Source organism: Macaca nemestrina, chromosome 5, assembly GCF_043159975.1.
Source record: "Macaca nemestrina isolate mMacNem1 chromosome 5, mMacNem.hap1, whole genome shotgun sequence".
Classification (NCBI taxonomy): Eukaryota; Metazoa; Chordata; class Mammalia; order Primates; family Cercopithecidae; genus Macaca; species Macaca nemestrina.
In genome coordinates, this window is record NC_092129.1 from 16,426,075 (window position 1) to 16,446,344 (window position 20,270).

The 20,270-nt window shown below is 42.4% G+C and overlaps 1 protein-coding gene across 4 annotated transcripts in view; it reads right to left on the reverse strand.

Annotated features, from left to right (window-relative positions):
• The window catches only part of LOC105492092 (FYN proto-oncogene, Src family tyrosine kinase), a 181,520-nt gene that overhangs the window by 103,824 nt on the left and 57,426 nt on the right, over positions 1–20,270 (reverse strand). For all 4 annotated transcript variants that reach the window (XM_011758991.2, XM_011758988.2, XM_011758983.2 and 1 more), the window contains exon 2: positions 14,775–14,844. The gene's annotated coding sequence lies outside the window, so the exon portion shown is untranslated. The remainder of the gene's footprint in view (positions 1–14,774; positions 14,845–20,270) is intronic.

Here is a 20,270-nt window from a genome sequence, read left to right on the forward strand (position 1 = left end):
TATTTTTAAGCACCTATGATGAAAAAGACACAGTGTTGGACATAGAGGTGAATTTTCTAGCCTGAGGGACTAGGAAGAAGTGACATTTAAGATGAGCCTTGCTGGATAAGCAGAGACTGACTAGAAATTTAAAAAAAGAGATCTTTGCAGCAGATTAGACTTAGACTCTAAGCGACAGCAGGAAGGCATCCCAAGAGGTTAGAACATGAGTGTTCAAAGCCCTCCAAGGGCACAGAGATGGTTTGGTTTTGCCACAGGATCACATTCGAAGTGAGAGAGTTAGATGTGGTAAAGAGGTGGGTTGGACAGACAGATAATAAAAGGCCTCAGATGCCAGGTTAAGGTGTTTAGGCCTTTCTTGGGGGAATAACAGGAGCCTTGAAAAGTTTTGAAACAAGAGAATGACAAGATTGATATATGTGTAAAAAGGGAAAAGTGAAGAGACTTGACACAGAGTAAGCACTTATGTGTGTCAGGCATCACGTCAGCACCACATCTCTTCTCTTTAAATCCTCAAAACAATACCATTTTGGACATGAGAAAGCTGAGTCACAGCAGGGTGGTGACTTGCCCAAGACCCCACAGCTGGTCAGCAATGGATCTCAGATGCAAGCACATGCCCAGTAGCAAAGTTAATGCTCTGCATTTCCTGCCATTTAACCTCAAGCTCACCTCCCACACCATCATGTATTTTCCTCCCAGTCAGAATGGCTATTTTAACAGGGCCTGCAATGTACACTGCTTTTAGGGTTGGAAAGCAGGCAGATTAACCACAAAAATTTCCAATGCACAGGGCACTTCTAGAAATATCATTCAGCCTTCTAAACAAAGCTATATGTAAACCGGTTCTTGCTGTCTATATTAGTCCATTCTCACACTGCTAATAAAGACATACATGAGACTGGATAATTTATGAAGGACAGAGGTTAAATTGAGTCACAGTTAAGCGTGGCTGGGGAGGCCTCAGGAAACTTACAACCACGGCGGAAGGGGAAGCAATCACATCCTTCTTCACAGGATGGCAGGAAGGAGAAGTGCCAAGCAAAGAGGGAAAGGCCCCTTATAAAACCATCAAATCTTGTGAGAACTCACTTACTATCACGAAAACAGCAGCATGGGGGTAACCGCCCCTATGATTCCATTACTTCCCACCAGGTCCCTCCCATGACATGTGTGGATTATGGAAACTACAACTCAAGATGAGATTTGGGTGAGGACACAGTCAAACCATAAAATGTCTTTTCCTATTACAACACAGTCAAAGGGTCAAGTTGGGAATTCTCCTATTGTGTCCTACAATATCAAAGTAACCAATGATCATAATTTACACATAAAGCTGTAAAAATACACAGGGAATATAGTGGTCCTGGGTAAGTAGCCGCCCCAACATCGAATAAATTTTTAATGCAATATAAACAGCTGCTCTCAAATAACCTCTGCTCCCCAAATCCAACAAGATCACCCAGTATCCAGGAAAATACAATGCTGTTTTCTGTGTCTACCTTTAAATGACAGTCAGTCATGCTATGATCATTTGATCTTTTGACATAGCTGCTCTTCTAAAACTTCAGGTATATTGAAAAATGAGAGTAAAAATCAGGTTAGAAAGAGTTAATTCCCTTAATATGTAAAAATCAAAACATACCATGCAAGTAGAACAACTCATATTTTCTTAAATGTGCTCTCCTTCAAGGGCAAAGATTTTTGGTATTTTGGAAGCAATACTTACAAAGGTAACTTGGGCACTATCTTTTTTTTTTTTGTTTAGATGAAGTCTCACTCTGTCGCCCAGGCTGGAGTGCAGTGGCGCAATCTCAGCTCACTGCAACCTCTGCCTCCCAGGTTCAAGCGATTCTCCTGCCTCAGCCTCCCAAGTAGCTGGGACTACAGGCATACACCACCACGCCCGGCTAATTTTTTATATTTTTAGTAGAGATGGAGTTTCACCATGTTAGCCAGGATTATCTTGATCTCCTGACCTCGTGATCCGCGCACCTCGGCCTCCCAAAGTGCTGGGATTACAGGAGTGGGTCACCACGCCTGGTCCTTGGGTGCTATCTTGAAAATTATGTGTGTACTCTAAGATACAATTGTGGCTAATGGTTTGTTAGAAGAGAGAAAAAACTGCTGAAAGCATCACTTCTATTCAACATACTTGCTGTGCTGTGCATCTACTGTGTGCCAGCACTGAGACCTGTGCTGGGACTAGATAGATCAGGATAAGCAAACTGAATCACATCAGGGGTTGTTAAAATTCCCTTAAAACTAATGAGAGTGTAAAAAAATTTTTTTTTTTTTTTTACGTTAGAATCAAATTCTGAGAGCTATTCCTTTTCAAAACAGGCAGAATACTTTTCACTTCTTTGTCTACTCACACCTCAGGAATCACGTGCTGTGGCTTTTCTGTAAAATTTTCACAACAGAGCCTAGCTCTCTACCTTCAAAAGGCAGTGGGGTGGAAGTAGCAACATGTGCATGTACGTGCGTGTGCACATGTGCGTGTATGTGGTTGTCGGGGATTCCTCCCTTTTTGCTCTATAGATATACTCATACTTTTCACACTGCAGCGTAATTGTTGGATACGGTTCTTATTCATTAAACAAAGTCCTTCGAGGTATATGCTGTGTCTCGATGTATCTCTGTTTCCCCAGACTAGGAATAATGCCCAGCACTGTTCTTTACATGTTTACTGAGTGAATGAATGATTGTTTCAACTGTGAGCTTTGTCTTCAGACTCCAGAACGTTTGACAATCAACATATTCCTCATGGTAGGGCAAGTCAAAACTTTCAAAAATTTATATGCACGTGTACAAAGAGATTTCAGGACAAGCTCATTGAGGTGTAACTTATACACAATAAAGTTCTCCCTAAGCGTTGATAAGTGGATACAATTGAGTAAGAGCAGGTGGTTCCTACACACTTGCCAGGGCCCTGTTCTACTGGACTCTGAATGAATGGAGGGGCAGTGGGGCCTGGGGACCCGGATTTTTAATATCTTCTCCGGTGATTCTGGTAAAAACTCCAGGTCAAGAGTCCCTGAAGTAGATGATACTCTGCCACTGTATTTTATATTTCCTTTCCTTTTCTCATCCCCAGGCCCATCCATCACTCTCAGTCAACTATTAATATTGAGGATAAAACCAAAACATTTCTGCTCAGCACCATACTTGGAAACAAAATCTAGGTACTCAGCCACTTGGCTGGAGTCAACTATAATTTCTGGTTATTTAGCAGAAATACAGCTGCTAAATGACATTTTGAAATGAACATGAGATATCCACTTAAAGAAATAAAAAGGCTTTGAATCAGAATGGGATAAAAGGATAGTGATTTGGGGGCTCTAAGTGTGTATTACTGTAGGGAAATGGTGGGGAAAGAGAAGAAACCAAGCCACTCACAACAACACTGCTCTAATTCCAAAGGCAACCCCACACCTAAAGTTTTTTAAACAGTGGATTTTAGGGAATCTGTGAATAGTGAGGTTGACATCAAGTCAAAATCCGAAGGATACAGCACTGAAGAGAATGTAAGAAAATTCGTTTGTATTACAGGAGGGCTGGCTTTGCAGTGCCATCCTTCAGTTACTGAAAGATATCAAAAAACTTGATCTTCTCTAGCCTTCACTTAACTGAGAATGTTGGAAGATGTGGGGTTTTGGCCTCTAATTAGTAATATGGGACTATCTTTTCCCTATTTGAATTTCAATTCTTATAGCTCAGGGTTTGTAGTTCAGTAAAGTCTAGCACAACAAACTCCAGGAGTCTGTTGCCATTCTTCTGTCATTTTCTCCCCTGAGACTGTGATTATAATCTAATGATTCAAGTAGTGGGGTCAGTGGTCAGAGACTTGACATTTAGTGGAAATGGAATCTAACCTTTACCGATATTTCATTGTGAATAATACTCAAAATGGGACCAACATATTGGGAGACTATTTGACTAGTTGGAAAAAGGAAACCTAACCACTGTTAATCAAAACAGACGTATAACTGGTCTAAAAAATCAGATATAAACTTGTTCTGCTGAGGTCCTGGGGAGATAACTAGCTAGTAAATATTTTACAAACCCATTGATTAAGATGGGACTTTAAGAAAGAATGAATTAAAAAAAAAACAAAAAACAAAACACCCTGGCTTTGAAAAATGCCAGTGAATTACTTCTAAGAGAAAGAAAATAATGGAAACTCTGCTGTGGAGAAATTTAAAAGTATGCTTTACACTATCATTTACAGGCAGTGTATGTTGGTCTCACCAGCTGCCAGGACTGGCAGAAAACTGCTGAGCTAGCAGTCATGACCAAACCAAGCATCTCTCTGTAATTAGAGTTAGCTGGAGAGGGGGAAAATGGCACAAAGAGGACAGGAATATGTGGTTTCAGATGGGGGGAGGGCAAAAAAGCAGATCAAGTTTCTCTTGAGATTTAAATTACAGAACCTAGCTGGGTGTGACCTTGGACTATGTCCTCCGTACCGCTGTGCCGCCCCACACTACGTCCTCCATACTGCTGTGCTGCCCAACCCCGTAGCCAGCAGCCACACTGGGCACATTTCAAGTGGCTTGTCCAAACTGAGATATGCTATAAATATAAACTACATGTGAAATTTCAAAGACTTAGTACAAAAATATCTCAATAATTTAACATATTGACGGCATGTAAATGATAATATTTTGGACATATATTGGGTTAAACAAAATATAAAGTTTAATTTCACTCATTTCTTTCTACTTTCTTCTAACCGGGCTTCTAGATAGCTTTAAATTGTACATGTTGTCTGGCTTTGGTTTCTAGTGGACAGTGCTGATTCAGACATTTCTTTCTTCACTTGTTAAATGTGGCTGATGGTGGGAAGCTGGGGTGGTTCAGATGGGAAGAAACATTGTGGGTGACATGTCAAGGTAAAGCATTACGGTGACTGCTTGTAGACTGAAAACTTTAGCTTAGTGTGAGGAACACACAAGACAGCCAAGCTAATCAAGTCTGTCCTAGTTTATTTTGTGTTCTTATATACCTGTGACTGGGTAATTCATAAAGATGAGAGGTTTATTTAGCTCATGATTCTGCAGGCTGGCAAGTTCAAGTAGCATAGTGCTGGCACCTGCTCAGCTTCTCAGGAGGGCCATGTGCTGGGTCAAAACACGGCAGATATGTGTGAAGAGGCCAAACCTAGGAGGAGTGTCTTTACTTTGGAAGAACCCTAACCATTTCCTCGAGATCTAATCCAGTCTTGGGAGTACGAGAACTCTCTATCATAAGAATGGCATCCAGCTGCCCATGACCCAAATACCTCTCAACACTGCCACACTAGGGATCAAATTTCGGCATGAGATTTGGTGGGAACAAACCATAGCAAGGTTTACCTGGGTCCTCCTCAACCTCTCTGTGCTTCAGGTGGTTAACGTGTACAATGAGAGACAGGACCAAATTCTTGCATGATGAAGTAAGTCTACAGAAGCTCTTTACCTGCACCATTCCCGGTCACTCCAAACTCAAGAATAATTCTGGTTAAAACAAGTAGAATGACCAACAGAGATCTTTAGCCTCTGCCAGGACCCATCTGGAGACGCACTTCTATTTGTCTGTTAGTTCTGCTTCAGTACCTCTCAGGGACCGACCTGACAGAGTTCCTGTGACATGTTAACACAGTTAAAGACACACAAAGAACAGAGTGCAAGATAGGAACAACAGAGTCACACCCTTCTGAAGGAGTCAGAAAAATTCTAAAAAGCAAAATCCTACAGATGATATGCAGAGGGAAATGTATTTGCATTCTTTTAAACTTACATATGAAATACCTACTACTGTACTGTTAACCTACCCAATTAAAAAATCCAAGATTGTATAATAACACCTTGGCCTATGAAGTAATTCAGTTAAATAACACTTCTATGAAACCCAATTTTCCCCCTCTTCAAAAAAATCAAACATCCCCCAAATCGAAACAGTATCACTGCCCGAGCATATTAATTTCTGTGTAAAAGAGGATGTTAAAAACAAACACACAAACAAATGACAATGAAATTCCATTTATAAACAAAGCCTCGGCCTACCCAAGGCTGCCTCAGCCAGCAGTAGTGCTGGTGCTGAACAACTGGCAACTGGGCTGATGAGTTTCACGTATCTGAATTAGTCACCGCCATTGAAAAGTTGGAATGGTTAACATAAAGATCCCGGTTTCCGGTTGGGCACGGCTCATCTGAGGTCCAGCAGCACCTGCCCTTTAGATGTGCCTAGCTTGTGTTTCTCCAGCTGCAGTCTCCTGGCTGACTTTCCTTGTTTAGGGACCTACTCAGTCAGGCAGGCACTTGTGGCCTGAGGCAAGAACTGTAGTGGGGGCGGGGGGCGGGGCCGGGGGGGGGGTGCGTGGTGGAGGCACGGCCAGAAGGGATGAGAGGGAACATGGAATTGTTGAAAAATCCTGGCTCTAAACCTGATAGATATGGCTCGATCTTAGCTCTCCCACAGAGTCTGGGTGACCCTGGGCAAGTCACTTCACTAGTCTAAGCTGTAATGTGGGAAGAAAGTGAAAAAGGTTCTACATGTGAGGAGCCTGTGTGGTACCCAGCATGCAGTAAATGCTTTGCTAAAGTTATTCCTTCTTATCCCAAAGGCAAGAAAAAAAAAAAAGTTTAGCCCAATCACAGCAAAATCCAGGTGACCACCAAGGAAATGGCTAGAAAACCATCACTGCAAAAATATGAAGGCCTAGGTCATACACTACAAATAATTCAGGAAGAGAAAGGTAAGAGTAAAAAGTATCAGACAATATTTCAAAGTAATAACTGAATCCGGTGAGGATTATCCATGATTACTGAAGCCACTGGATGAAAGGAAGGCTGGAGCAGGATGTTCACAAATGACCCACGTATCAGCCTACAGATGATTTATTAACTCAAGGTGCACCTTGACATTGGTTAGGTCTGGTTACCATCTTACCCAAGAGATGAAACCTAGCACTGAGGATGGTGGAACAAGGTGACTTCTGCCCCCTGATGTGATGTAATATCAGGTGCATGACATCACTGATAAAGTATCCTTGGCAAAGATGTTTAACCTCACTTAATAACAAGCCTCTAGATCTAACCAATTTTAGGAAGAGAAGAGCATGCTAAACAATGCTGTGAAGAAGCAGACAAGCCCAGAGTGTAAGGTGTTCTATAACACAATGAACTTGAACTTTTCAAAAAGTCATTGTTTAAAGTTATATGATAAATGAAAGAAAAGTTATCAACCAAATTCATCAAGTGTATTTGATTGGTTACTAGATTTTGGGGTGGGGGTGGGGAGGTAAGTTATAAAATATTGTTTGGGACTATAGTGTTGAAATTTGAATATGAATTAATACTAGATAATATAAAACTATTAAATTTTTAAGATGTGGAAATAGTACTATAGTATGGTTATATAAAAGAATGTCCTTATTCTTAGAAGATGGGTGGTGAAATATTTAGAGGTAAAGTGTCAAGATGTTTGGTACTTTTAAACGGTTCAGCAAAATTTTATATAATATGTATAATTTATATATATATAATTAGAAGAGGGAACAAAGCAAATGTTGCAAATGTAGAACAAATGGTGAATTTAGGCAGAGGACATAAAGTGTTTGTTTTACAATTCTCCCAACCAGCAAGTTGGAAATTTGTTTTACAATTCTCCCAACCAGCAAGTTCGAAATTTTCCAAAATAAAAAGTTAGGAAAGAAACTGGGAGAGAAGGAGAGGGAGAGAGGGAAAGAGAGAGGGGGAGGAGGAAGGAGAGGGAAAGAGAGAGGCGGGGGGAGGGGGAGGGAGAGAGAGGGGGAGAGGAAGAGGGAGAGGGAAAGGGAAAGGGAGAGAGGGAGAGGGAGAGGGGAAGAGGGAGAGGGGAAGAGGGAAAAGGAGAGGGAGAGGGAGAAATACAAAACAGGAAAGAAAAAAAGATGAGATAATATCACTACTCCCTCTCTCCCTCTTTTAGAATCCCTTCAACATCTATATTCAGGTCAGTTGCCCTGGGTTCCTTTTCATTCAATATGGTTTTATTTTTACCAATTTAATAAATTTCATTGTGTGCTCATCAAACTGATGTAGCCACTGTCTCAGCTCCCTTGCTGGCTGACATCAAAACTAAACTTTAAACAAAACTCCAACAGCTCCTGTAAGGGTTCACCAGGTAGGTATGAAGTTGAAGATAACAAATCAAAAACTTGTGAAATCAACACCTACTTTGCTATCAGGATGGTTTTAAGTCAGGTGGATGCGAGGCTATGGGCAGAGCATCCTACTGGGCTCTCATCTTTTCCAAAGACAGTACTCTCTCTCACACCTGCACTGGACACTCATTGAGGTAGGACAGGTACAATACAACATGCTGGCCAGCCAGGCCACCGGGGTTTTAGAGAGTCTATTTCCATATGAAGTGTGTCATGCCTGAGTTCTGATGCCTGGGGCAGCAATTGCATGACCTGCAGAATAGCCACTCTGGATTCAACTTTCAGGGAGTGAGAGCTCCCAATGAAGTGGAAATTAATTCTGTGATGCCTTTAACACAGAGAGGGCTATAAAGGATCTGGATTCAGATAATGCGGGTGTGCACCTAGCTCTACTGCATTCTAGTACAACCTCAGAGCAGTGTTTCTCAACAGGGGTGCTATGAACACTGAGTTAGGGACAGTTCTTCACTGGGCAGGACTGTTCCAGGCACTGCAGGACATTTACCATCCCTGCCCCACTTTCTCTTGCATCATGTGCCAATGGCACCTCCCAGTCTTTGTGAGGACAACAACAAACCCTTCCCCATCTCCCACACACATTCCCAAATGCCTCCTGCCTTAGACATCAGCTAAATTCTCTGAGCCTCCAATGGGTGATAACATTGATTACACTGCCTAGGAAGTGGTTTGGGAAGATCAAATGTGCTGCAGCTTCCCCCCCCAACCCCACTTATTAAGGGGATGCAGTCCCCTTAATTTTTGAGATGCAGTCTTGCTTTGTCACCCAGGCTGGAGTGCAGTGACGTGATCTTGCTCACTGCAACCTCTGCCTCCCAGGTTCAAGTGACTCCCCTGCCTCAGCCTCCTGAGTAGCTGGAATTATAGGCGTGTGCCACCACGTCCAGCTAATTTTTGTATTTTTAGTAGAGACAGGGTTTCACCATGTTGGCCAGGCTGGTCTTGAATTCCTGACCTTAAGTGATCTACCCGCCTCAGCCTCCCAAAGTGCTGGGATTACAGGCATGCACCACTGTGCCCAGCTAGCTGTTTACAAACTTAAATAAGCTATACAAATGATAACCTAATACGCATCTGCACAGGCAGCCTGACATCAGAGGAAGGGCTGTGGGGTGGGACCAACCACCTGGATCCCAGGTGGGAACTATTACAGTCTTATCTCTCTAGTCATGCACTAGAATACATGACAGCTACTTGTTCTGAAAATGTTTCCTCTTAATAAGTGGGAAATTTTGATTTATAAGTATTGCTACAGATAAAAACTACAGCATAGTGTGAATTTTAGAGTGAAAGCAGATGGCAAATACTTGGATGATTGTAGCAGAGGAGCAGGATGGCCTCCCGCAAAGCAGCTTCAAGGAATCTGGTTTAGAATGTTGCCAAAACTAACCTGGAATGAAAATGATACTTCTCTTAGTGAGCAAGTGATACAATGATTGTGGAAATTACTCTAGGAACCAAGATTACACAGTAACACAGAAGATGACACCCTACCCTCCTATGCCCAGGGCTGATTTTCAAAATGATGTGCTTTAGGGATCTGTTCTTTAAATATGTGAGTGATGCTATGGAAGGGAAGCAGTCTTAAAGGGGGGCCAGACTGCTGCATACAACCTCAGATGGAATCGTAAGCCCTGAAGAAAAGTTGAGAATGGAGACTGGAACAGAGATTCTCACAATTTCGTGTGCATAAGCACCGCCTGGAGAGGCTGTTAAGAATAAAGTCACACACCCACCACAGAGATTCTATCTGATTCTACCAGCCTGGGGTAGGCCAGGATCTGTGTGTTTAACGAGCTCTTAGGCCAATTCTGAGGAAGGAGCCCACAGGCTGCTCAGGGAGACTCAGGGACACCTCTCCAGAGGGCTCTCCGGTGGGAGCCTCCGCCTTTAACTCTTCCCATGGGCTATTCTTGCTCTCATGTTGTGGCCTTCATGACTCGAAATTTAGGTAAAAGTGTTTCTCCAGTCCCTAGGTCTGGTTGGATTTTGGGTTACAAAATTGTCCATTTTCACTCCTTATCTTGGCTTCTCCTCCCGCTGTACACACATTGAGTAAATAAGAAGCTAATCTTCTTTTGCTGAGCGGACAGAAAGTTCTGACCTCTCCTTGAAGGCCAAAAGTCTCAGGTATTAACAGAGAAGTTAAAGGCTGGGATGGAGGAGGTAGAGCAGGTGAAAGGCACAGTCTTAAAGAACAGAAGTAAAAGCAGATACCTACCCTGGGTCACAAGCCAACAGCAAAGGCATGGAAATGGACCCTGAGCATCACTCAGGGGTTGGAGTGGAGCAGGAGCAGTGCTGGCTGGGACACACCGGGTTGCAAAGGGATAGTTTTCCCAGATACTTACATAAAAATATCTAGTGCCAACACGGTGTTTTTTTCACCTCCCTCCACTCTGCTTATTAGTCAATGTTCCTGAATGCCTCCAAATCCCATTCATCTTAAAAACAGTAGACTGATAACGTCTCTGTATCTCTGGACTTGGCCATCTGAAATGAGATCTTTTATCTTCCTCTTCTCTGGCTTTCCAGAATACATTTTCATAGCATTCTTGCAAAAGGAAAGACAATCAGAAAAAGAAAAATGAAGGGTAGTAAAGTTGAAAGAATATTACGCCACAGCTTTTGGTAAGAAAATATTTATGTCCACAAGCACACACCACACCCTTTCTGGGAAGATATTACTGGCCTAGAAGCCGGGTGAGTGCATCCCAAAATATACTTCACGAAAAGCACCATTACCTTCCCAAAATAGGCCCTATAATTAGGTAAAGTATTTTGCAGTGGGTTGTCCTATATCATAAATTGACATATGTTGCTTTAATCTCCCTGCTTCAGCAAATGTAGCCATATTGGGCTACAAAAGCTCTCAGCGACTCACATTTAAACCAGATTGTGGTGTCACTAGCAAACTGATGCAAATAAACAGCTCTGTGTACCAAAATACTCAATCTCAATCATCTGTAATGAGATCTCTCTCCTCCCTAAGCACATTTTCATCACACCAGAACCGCCTTGATTCAAAAAGAAGGACTAGCCCAGATTGAAATACCGTTTAATCTTAGAGGTCATCGAATGACTAACACATCTGAAAGAAGCTGGGGTTGACATTTAAAACACGAGACAATCTCTTTTGTGTAAATGCTGGGATCATGTTGTGTGAGTCTTGTTTTCATCTTTAGTTGACCATCATTCTCTATAAGCCGTCAGAGGCCCATCTGTCTGGCTGAATTCATTTAGGTCATTTTTTGATTGGAGTCAGGGCTAATAGAAGGGATAGCCTCTTGGCAGCCTTTCCACTCAGATGATTTTCTGAACAAATTTCTTTAAGTTTTTTTGGCTGTATATTTACATATAATCAAATGTTAAGATATTTCAATTTTTAAACCTTCAAAATAATAAGTACTTTAAACATTTACACTTAAAAAATTACTTATAATCTCAGAGTTTCTCAGCTTGGCATTACTGAGATTTCGGGCCCGACTGTTCTGCATGTGTGCGCGAGTGCGCGCTGCTGATCTATGAGATATATTTTAAGACACTGAGCAGTATCCCTGGCCTCCACCCACTCGATGCCACTAGCACACACCCTCTTCCCTCCCCTAATTGTGACAACCCAAAATGGCTTCAGATATTACCAAATGTCCTCTGGGGAGGCAAAACTAACCCCAGTTGAAAACCACTGCTCTCTCTATATGTATTTATGTGTTTATATATCACTTCTTGTCATGGCCAGAAGAAAGAAACCTAGGCTTTTCAAGGTACTCACAAGTTTAGTTGGAAGAATTTCAAACTTCCTATGACTTGTAATGAGGAATCGGAATCTGTGACACAGTACTGCCTCTAAAGATTTATCAACAGCACCATGCTGCCTCAGACTGAGGGTGCCAGGACCTGGCTTCATTTCAGACAAGGCCTATAAGAGGATGAGCTGCGCCTGAGCTCTTTCTTGCACTGCCACCCTCCCTACTTTTAGGAGCTCCTTTCTTAGAAGACTGCGTTAAATAAATCCCTTATGATCCATGACTAGACGCTTCATACTGATTGTGAAAGGAAGAGGATTGGGTGTCTATTAACAGCATCCACAGAAGCAAGCACCCTCTGTGCTCCTCCTGGGCCATACCTGTGCGTCAGCATGTCTAGTGCTGGTCTAGGTGCACAGGAGAGGTGTGGGGAAGCAGATGCCTCCTCAAGGAGCTCTGCCAGATGGAGAGGGGTATGAAAATAGCATCAGAGGACAAAGAGGCCAGGACTGGGAGATGGTAAGTTCACCCAGAGAAGAGAAGATGAATGAGGAAGGACAGTGTCTTCAAATATTTGGTGGGCTGGAGTGTTAGAAAGTGAGCGGACTTACTTTGAAGGTGAGTAAGAGCAATAGGTGATTCAATAAATATTTAACACATTTATGCCTTCTATGTGCCAGGCACTATCCAGGCACCAAGACTCCAGAAAGGAACAAGACCAAGTCCCTGTCCCATGGAGCACATACACTGTATTAATAGTTCAATATAAGGACTGGATGGCTTTTCTTTCTTCCCTCCTCCCTCTCTCCTTTGCATTCCTCACTTTCTTTTTTTCTTTTTTCTTTTCTTTTGAGATGGAGTCTCGCTGTGTCACCCAGGCTGGCGTAAAGTGGCGCAATCTCGGCTTAATGCAACCTCCGCCTCCTAGATTTGTATTTTTAGTAGAGATGGGGTTTTATCACGTTGGCCAGGATGGTCTTGATCTCCTGACCTTGTGATCTGCCCTCCTCAGCCTCCCAAAGTGCTAGGATTACAGGCGTGAGCCACCGCACCCGGCCTCCTCACTTTCTTTTTAACAAGTTGGGCTGATTGTTCAATTTTTAAATGCTGGGTTTTTTTTTCCATTTTTAAAATTCAGGTCTAATTAGCATTCAGGAGAACTCACCCTTTCTAGTGCACAGTTCTGTGAGTTTTCACCAAAGCATACAACTGCATAAATACCACCAGAACTGAGAGACAGAACAACTATACCTCCCCTCCCCACAAGGGTTTCCCTGTAGGCCCTGATTGTCCTTTTAATTGAACCAAGGTACCCTGTGCAACAGCAAGCTCCTTATCTCTGGAAGAATTTGAATTCCCTTGTCAGGGATCAGTAGAATACTGTTTTTTTGCTTTTGTTTTGTTTTTTTTTGCTAGCAGGGGATTGGGCCAGACAACCCTTGAAGCCATGTCCCTCTCTTTGATTCCATGAAATGGGAGCACAGTCACTTGCAGACATCTGACCTTAAACACTGGCCCATCTGCAATGCCACAGCTGAGTCTCCCAACCACAGGTAAAGGCCCCACCCAAAAGCCAAATTCTTTCAGTCAAAGCTCAAAAATTTCAGCGCAGCAATCCGATCCCTGTGAAGGCTACGTAATAAGCATAGACAAAAATGTAAAATCAAAAGAAAGGTTTGGAAATGAAAGCTTAAACATGGCAATTGAGGTCCAACCAATGGTGTCATCTACCCCTACCCTTCTTTCCTCATAAATGTGATTCAAAATGACATTAACTCCAAAAATGAACAGAGCTCAAACAAGGTGACCTCCCTGGTTGTGAAGGCGGCAGGAAGGGAGTTAGTTAGCCAGACTTGTCTCAGAATGGGTCTCCAGGGTTGGAAAAGGTGGTAAATGTTGCAGGGATTCCCACAGGTTCTTATGAAGTAAATTTTGGAGGAGGGGTTGTGGTAAGTAGCTGGGATGCTCTAGCAACATCAAAGGGTTGTAACCGGCCCATCCCCAGCAGCCTTCCTGCTGGAAGATAAATATGCCTCTTGGTAGCTTGACTTCAATGGGAAATGTCCAGTCTCCAAACAAGGCTGCTCCATTCCTAAGAATGACTGGCTTTATTGAGCACTTACTATGCTCCAGCACTACCTACCTCATTTTATTCTCAACAACTCTACGAGGTAGGTAACATGATAAGCCTCATTTTACAGAAGAAGAAACAGGCTCAGAGAGGTTATCTAACAACCAGTAGGTATAGAACTTACATTTTAACCCAGGTCTCCTGATTGCAAAGACTATCCTCTTACCTTGCTAGCAAGGTCTGGGTGGTCGCTGAATTGAATGTTCTTGGTCTCCCAAGACCACTGTTATGCTGGCTGTGGGCTGGCTCCCAGGCAAGCTGGACTTGTAGCTTCCTTTAATTTCCCATTTCCTAAGCTGCCTGCTTTTCTTTCTTTTAATATATGGGTCACATGGATCTCTCTGTTTTGGAGACTTTTATTCTTTGGGTCTGCAGGTTTATTACTCTTATATTATATGGCTGGCTTAGCACATAAACTGTCAAGGGTATTCTTTAACCGGCATCCAGAAACTTTCTAAATCTAGACTTACTACGTTTTAGAAAACCCCATATTGCTTAATACTATTAGCAATAACAAGAAAAAGTATCACACTATCAGAAAACATCAATTCAATGTCACATTTAATTATAGAACTCCATACTGCCTGAGTTTAGTGCAGAAGTAAAAGATGCACAGAACAAGGCAACAGCTTCCCTTCATAAGCACCATTTTACAGCAAGAGGCATTTGAAGTAAATGCAGCAACACTTACCAAAATTTCCGCCAATGATCGCAAACTTTATATACACCACATGTCTTCTACAACAGCGGCAGGACTGGTCCTGGAAAACAATACCACAACAAAAGAAAAACCACATCGTTAAACACAAATAATTGAATACATATTATGTTTGTCTTCTGTAAACTGCAGCCTCTTCCTCTGCTTTGGGCACCCATCAATGTACTAAATCCCACCTACCAGTTTTCTCTGTTTTTTCCCAGTAAGATGAAACCAATCTGCAAATCATCTCAGTATTCACTAATAAAAATTTAAATACTAGACAATGAAATACACCAGAAACTATGCTTATAAATATCTGAATGTTTAGCCCTTTGAAATATTTGAAGACAACAATGGAAAAATATCTACAGTTGAACTATAACATATTCCCCCAAACCAATTCCTCTTTTCCTTTTTTCTAGTAATATCCTCCCTTCTTGCCAGCTAGCTGTGAGACCCTGGACAGTTTTCCTAACCTTTCTTTTCTAGGCTTTATTATGTGTAAAACAGGGATTACTGTACTGACTTCCTAGAGTTGCTATGAGGATTGAATGATATCAATTAAAGAACATATATACATGACATAGAAGGGCTTATAACAGCCTCTGGCACACAGTAAACACCCAGTAAGCCTGAGCTGTTATCATCATTCTCCCAGTCCCTCAGGCCTATAAACTAACACGGCCTTCTTCACCTCCACTGTACACCCTGGCCCAGTCCAGCCCCACAAGAGTTCCACAGTGGTGCTGGGAACACATTGCTTCTCCCTATTCTCAACGTTACACTCCATCTGGTCAGCATCATGCCTGGCATACACTGGTCTCTTGGCCTCCAGTTTCTTCCCTTCCCATCCAACTCTCATGGCTGTACAAGGCATCCTTTCTAAACACAACCTATACAGCCTGTCCTTCCTCAATGGATGGACCTGTTGAGTCATGTTAGCCAGGCACTCAAGTTCACCCCAGCTTTTCCACATCTTCCTATCAAATGCTGTAGTGCCCAGAGGCCTGTCCTGCCTCTGAGACTCTAGGTAGGCCATCCATTCTCTGGTAGAAGGCCTGGCCATTGTCAAAGGCAGGGGCTCTTTACCTTTTGTGCTATGGCCGTCTAAAGACGTCTTTCTCAGAATGATGTTTACAAATGCTTGAAACTAATACATGAAATGCACAGGAGTCAAAAACAGAGTATACTGTTATACGGTTAGCAAAATATTTGACAAAATTGTTATGAGCATCTTTCAATACTTAAATAATTTTCAAGAAGTCTAATACACTGTAATTTTGAAGTACTATTAGGCATAAATGATACTTCAGAATATCTATAACTGTAATATAGTATGAAAATATTCATAATTTCTTTTTTTTAAAAAAAACATGGAATTTATTATTAGGCACTAGGCCTGCCTTGACCAATATTGCGGCCACTAGCTACATCTGGCTATTTAAATTGAAATTAATTAACATTAAATAAGTGTAACAACTTAGCTCCTCTGTGGAATATTCATAATTTCTATGAAGGCCACATAGCTAATGCTACTTTCATAATATTAGGAAACGTACAATTTCAGATAAGGGTTAGAGACAATGATGAGATCATGTTTTTCCCCATCTAACTTCACTGGTCCCCTGAACTACATGCATGGACCCAGCCTTCAGGCCTAGCTTCATTCCCATTGCCTTTTCTACCTTGATTTTCCCAACTCAGTATTATCTTATGCCTCTTTATTTTTCTCTTTTTAAAAATACTTTATTTCATATAGGTACTTTAAATAAATGTACTACTTTTAAAGTCAGCCTTTTAATTTGTCAGGGAAGGTCCTACCTTTTTCCCTATTTTAAAATTCCTTCCACAGCTGATAATGCCTTGCCTTATCGCAGCACAGAGGGGAGGCGCCCATCAGGACTGTCGAGTCCATCCACAGGCAATGGCGCAATCTGCTTGTCCCACATGAGCTCAGGTAATCATTAATATTATCTCATCGCTGCTTGGCAGCCTATGAGGTCCTAAACATGCAGATGGGACACCTAAGCATTCTACATTTAGACTACACATTACTGAAGGTAGGCAACACAATGTTGTCTTAATACTTCTCCTTTGAGAGTGAGCGATTAGTCCATGCTGTTGACTGACAGATCACCTGGGAACAGACTAGCTGTTCAATCATTCTGTCAATATACAGGGCGCCTGTGTGACACAAGCATAATGCCTGCCTTCCTGGGGCTTCAAGTCTAGCAGCTTTCCCCAGCTAGCCCAGAGTAGCAGATAATCTCTCAACCTTTCAGGTCCTTTGAATAGACAAGACACAACTGGTGATTTCCTAAGTATGGGCACTCTGGTGACTCATGCTGGTGAGGCCAGGTACAGTTGCTCTGGTCTCTACAGGAGACCACACCAAGCTCCAGCTTCCCATCAGTCTCATAGATGTGAACCAGTGGTTCTGAGGCAGGTGGGACAAACAGACTGAGCAGTGAAATTCCATGTCCCCTCCTGGGTGATGTTGTCTAGCACATGAGGTCCAGGACAGCAACTACCACAGTGACAATCTCGGGAAGGTCTACTCAGCACCTGTCCACATACTTCATGCTAAGCCCACTGAGCCTGTGATTGTCCAGCTTCAGGGTGGACACTGGTCCTTCCATCTTATCAGCCTTTTTCCTAAACAGCTGCAGCACAGGAATCCTGTGTATCTTTTGTCAAGCACAACAAAATAACAGAACAGTTCTTCCTTTTCAGACGAATAGAGCATAATGACTTTCTCCACTGAAAACCACTTATAAGCGCATTGTGGCCATTCACTTTGGCAGAAATTCACCATTGGCAGCATTTTTCATACCCAATATCATGACAAGTGACTCTTAGGACAAGTGGGGGTGTACTCTCCCACCCCAATAACCATGACTGATGGGATTTCCACTCACAGAACAAAGGCTGGATTTGGCACACTCTTTTTATACTTAAGGCTATTTCAATCCATTTCATTTGAATTTGTTCTTTTTGAGACACACCAGATATATGGTATTCATTACTAATAAAAACAGCTGAATGATAGCAAAACAGGTGGCATGACTGTTTTATCTTTTGTTTCAAGAACCGCAACGCCTGCATCACCATAAATGAATAAAATTTTTGTGAGTGCTCCCACGTAACAATTCTGCTTTTAATACATATCACAGACTATTGTATGACTCCCGGTATAAAGTTAAAATGCTAATTACACACTGAACACAGGCATCTCTAATATAGTTCTCATCTGCATGTGGCCATTCCCTCTTTCTTCTTCCCAACAAAGCCCCCATATTTCTGCACCCACAGTGCCCATGGGCACATGGCAGCAGCCCCAGCTGCGAGTGGGGGTGGGACACTCCAAGATTTTGCAGTGTGCTGACCCGCAACATTCGCATCACCCGCGAGCTTGTAAGAGCTGTCGGCTGAGGCCTCACCCAAGCCAGCTGAATCAGAATTGATTTTGAAAGTTTCCCCAGGTGATCTGTGTGCACACGGAAGTTTGAGAAGCATTGATCCAAGAGATATCCATTCCTACTGCCAGTGATTGGTTTAAGAATAAGCATGTGGCCCAGTTTAAGCCAATGCGATGTGAAGAATGTTTTTCTGGAAGCTTCTACTCACTCCTTTGGGAGAAGCTCCCTCCTCTGCATGTAGTGTGGAATGTGACACCTAGAACTTCTACAGCTATTTTGTTCCAGTATAAGGATAAAGCTGGTCCAGAGACAGAACAAACACAGTGAAGCAGAGTGTACGTTACTGCATTAGGTTGGTGTTGAAGTCTGTGTCACCTCTGGATTTCCAATAAATGTCTTATTGTTTAGGACTCCTTGACTTGGGTTTTCAGTTACCTGCAGCTGGAAAACATCCTGACTAATCAGTCTCCAACAAAGCATCACAAAAAGAATAGAATGCCAAGGCCCTGGGCTCAGGCACATGTGGGACAAGGCAGAATGTCCAGAGATCAAAGCCATAGTTCAGAAACTTATTTTGCTCAGGGAACTGACCCCATAGTATTTCCAGTCCTGATAACCATGGTACATTTTGCACATTTCCAAAAGCTTTCTAAATCAGCCAGTCTAAATGATCAACTGGAGGAAATGCTGAACACTTTCCAAATTATTTTAACCAGGATGGTCAACAGTTGCCTTCCCCAGAAGCCATACTGATATGTCATTTCCTGCAAAGACAATGGGAGACTAATTGCTCAGCTTCAGACTCTAACAGGGAAGACAACCTGTGACATGTAATTACTGAAGGGTAAAAAAGGAAAAGCTTGAGGCTCTCCGAATCTGTTTCTGGATCTGCTCCAATTACTTGGGGAAAATGAAAAAATAAAAAATAAAAGAGCCAGCTGGTCTGGGAAAATATTTGAGGGGCTGGCAGTTCACTTAGGCAGTCACCCATACAACTTTATACATATCATTGGTACTTATTAAAGACCTTTTTGAGGAAACCAAATAGACCAGCTATTATACAAAATCATACGTGGCTTTGGTCTAATTCTGCTTCACACATAGAAGTGAAAGAGTCAAGGAGAAATGCATGTCTAAATGGACATTATCTCTTTGGTGTGTCCTAACTTCTTAGCCACAAGAGCGTATTCCTGGGGTTAGGTTTGTTGTATGGACTTGATGAAGAAACGTGCTTTCCATCAAGGAGTGGAACATTGATTGGTTCTCCACAGCATGTTCCCAGGTTCTATCTCCTCAGAACTCCTTCTCTCTCAATACTGTTTTGCTATCTCTTTCCTGCTACATACACTTCCACTGTCCCAACTGTCATCCCATGGGATAAGTTTCACACTACATTTCTAGATCTATCTCCCATGTTCCCAGTTCCTCTGCCACCCCCTACAGAGATAGTGCCTCGAGGGTACGGATTTTGTTTTGGTTACTGTTATTTTCCCAATGCTTGGCACAGTGGGTGGCACTGAGTATGAAATGTTTGTTGAATGAATAAATGAAAGGCTTCACTCAGACTCACAGAAGCTCTTGCCATCACCACCTCTCTCTGACTCTGGCCTCTCTTTCCCCGCCCTCCCAACACACACAAACGCTGGTTACAGCACTTTTCATGTCACTCCCAGACTGTCTCAGCTGGAAAGGATTTAGCAGCCCAGGCCTATACTTTACAGGGAGAAAATGGGTCCAACGAGGCCAAGAGACTTGCCCAAGTTCTTATTAGTGGGTGGCAAAGATAGGATTTTAACTCAAGACCCAGCACCCCTGCTACCAGGCAACTGATCAGTTCAAAAATCTTCAATGGTCTTTCAGTACACCCTTGTACAGGGTCTGGTATGTAGTAGGCATTTAATATTTGTTGAGTGACTGACTGAATAAATTAATGGGTCTCATGCATATGCCAATGGGTTTTTCTTAAAGTGGAATCCTCCTCAAAAGACAGACAATATCCTCGTATACAGAATGAAGATGAGAGGAGCTGCTCTCTCCTCTAGAATTGGGGGAGCAGCTGGCATCCCAG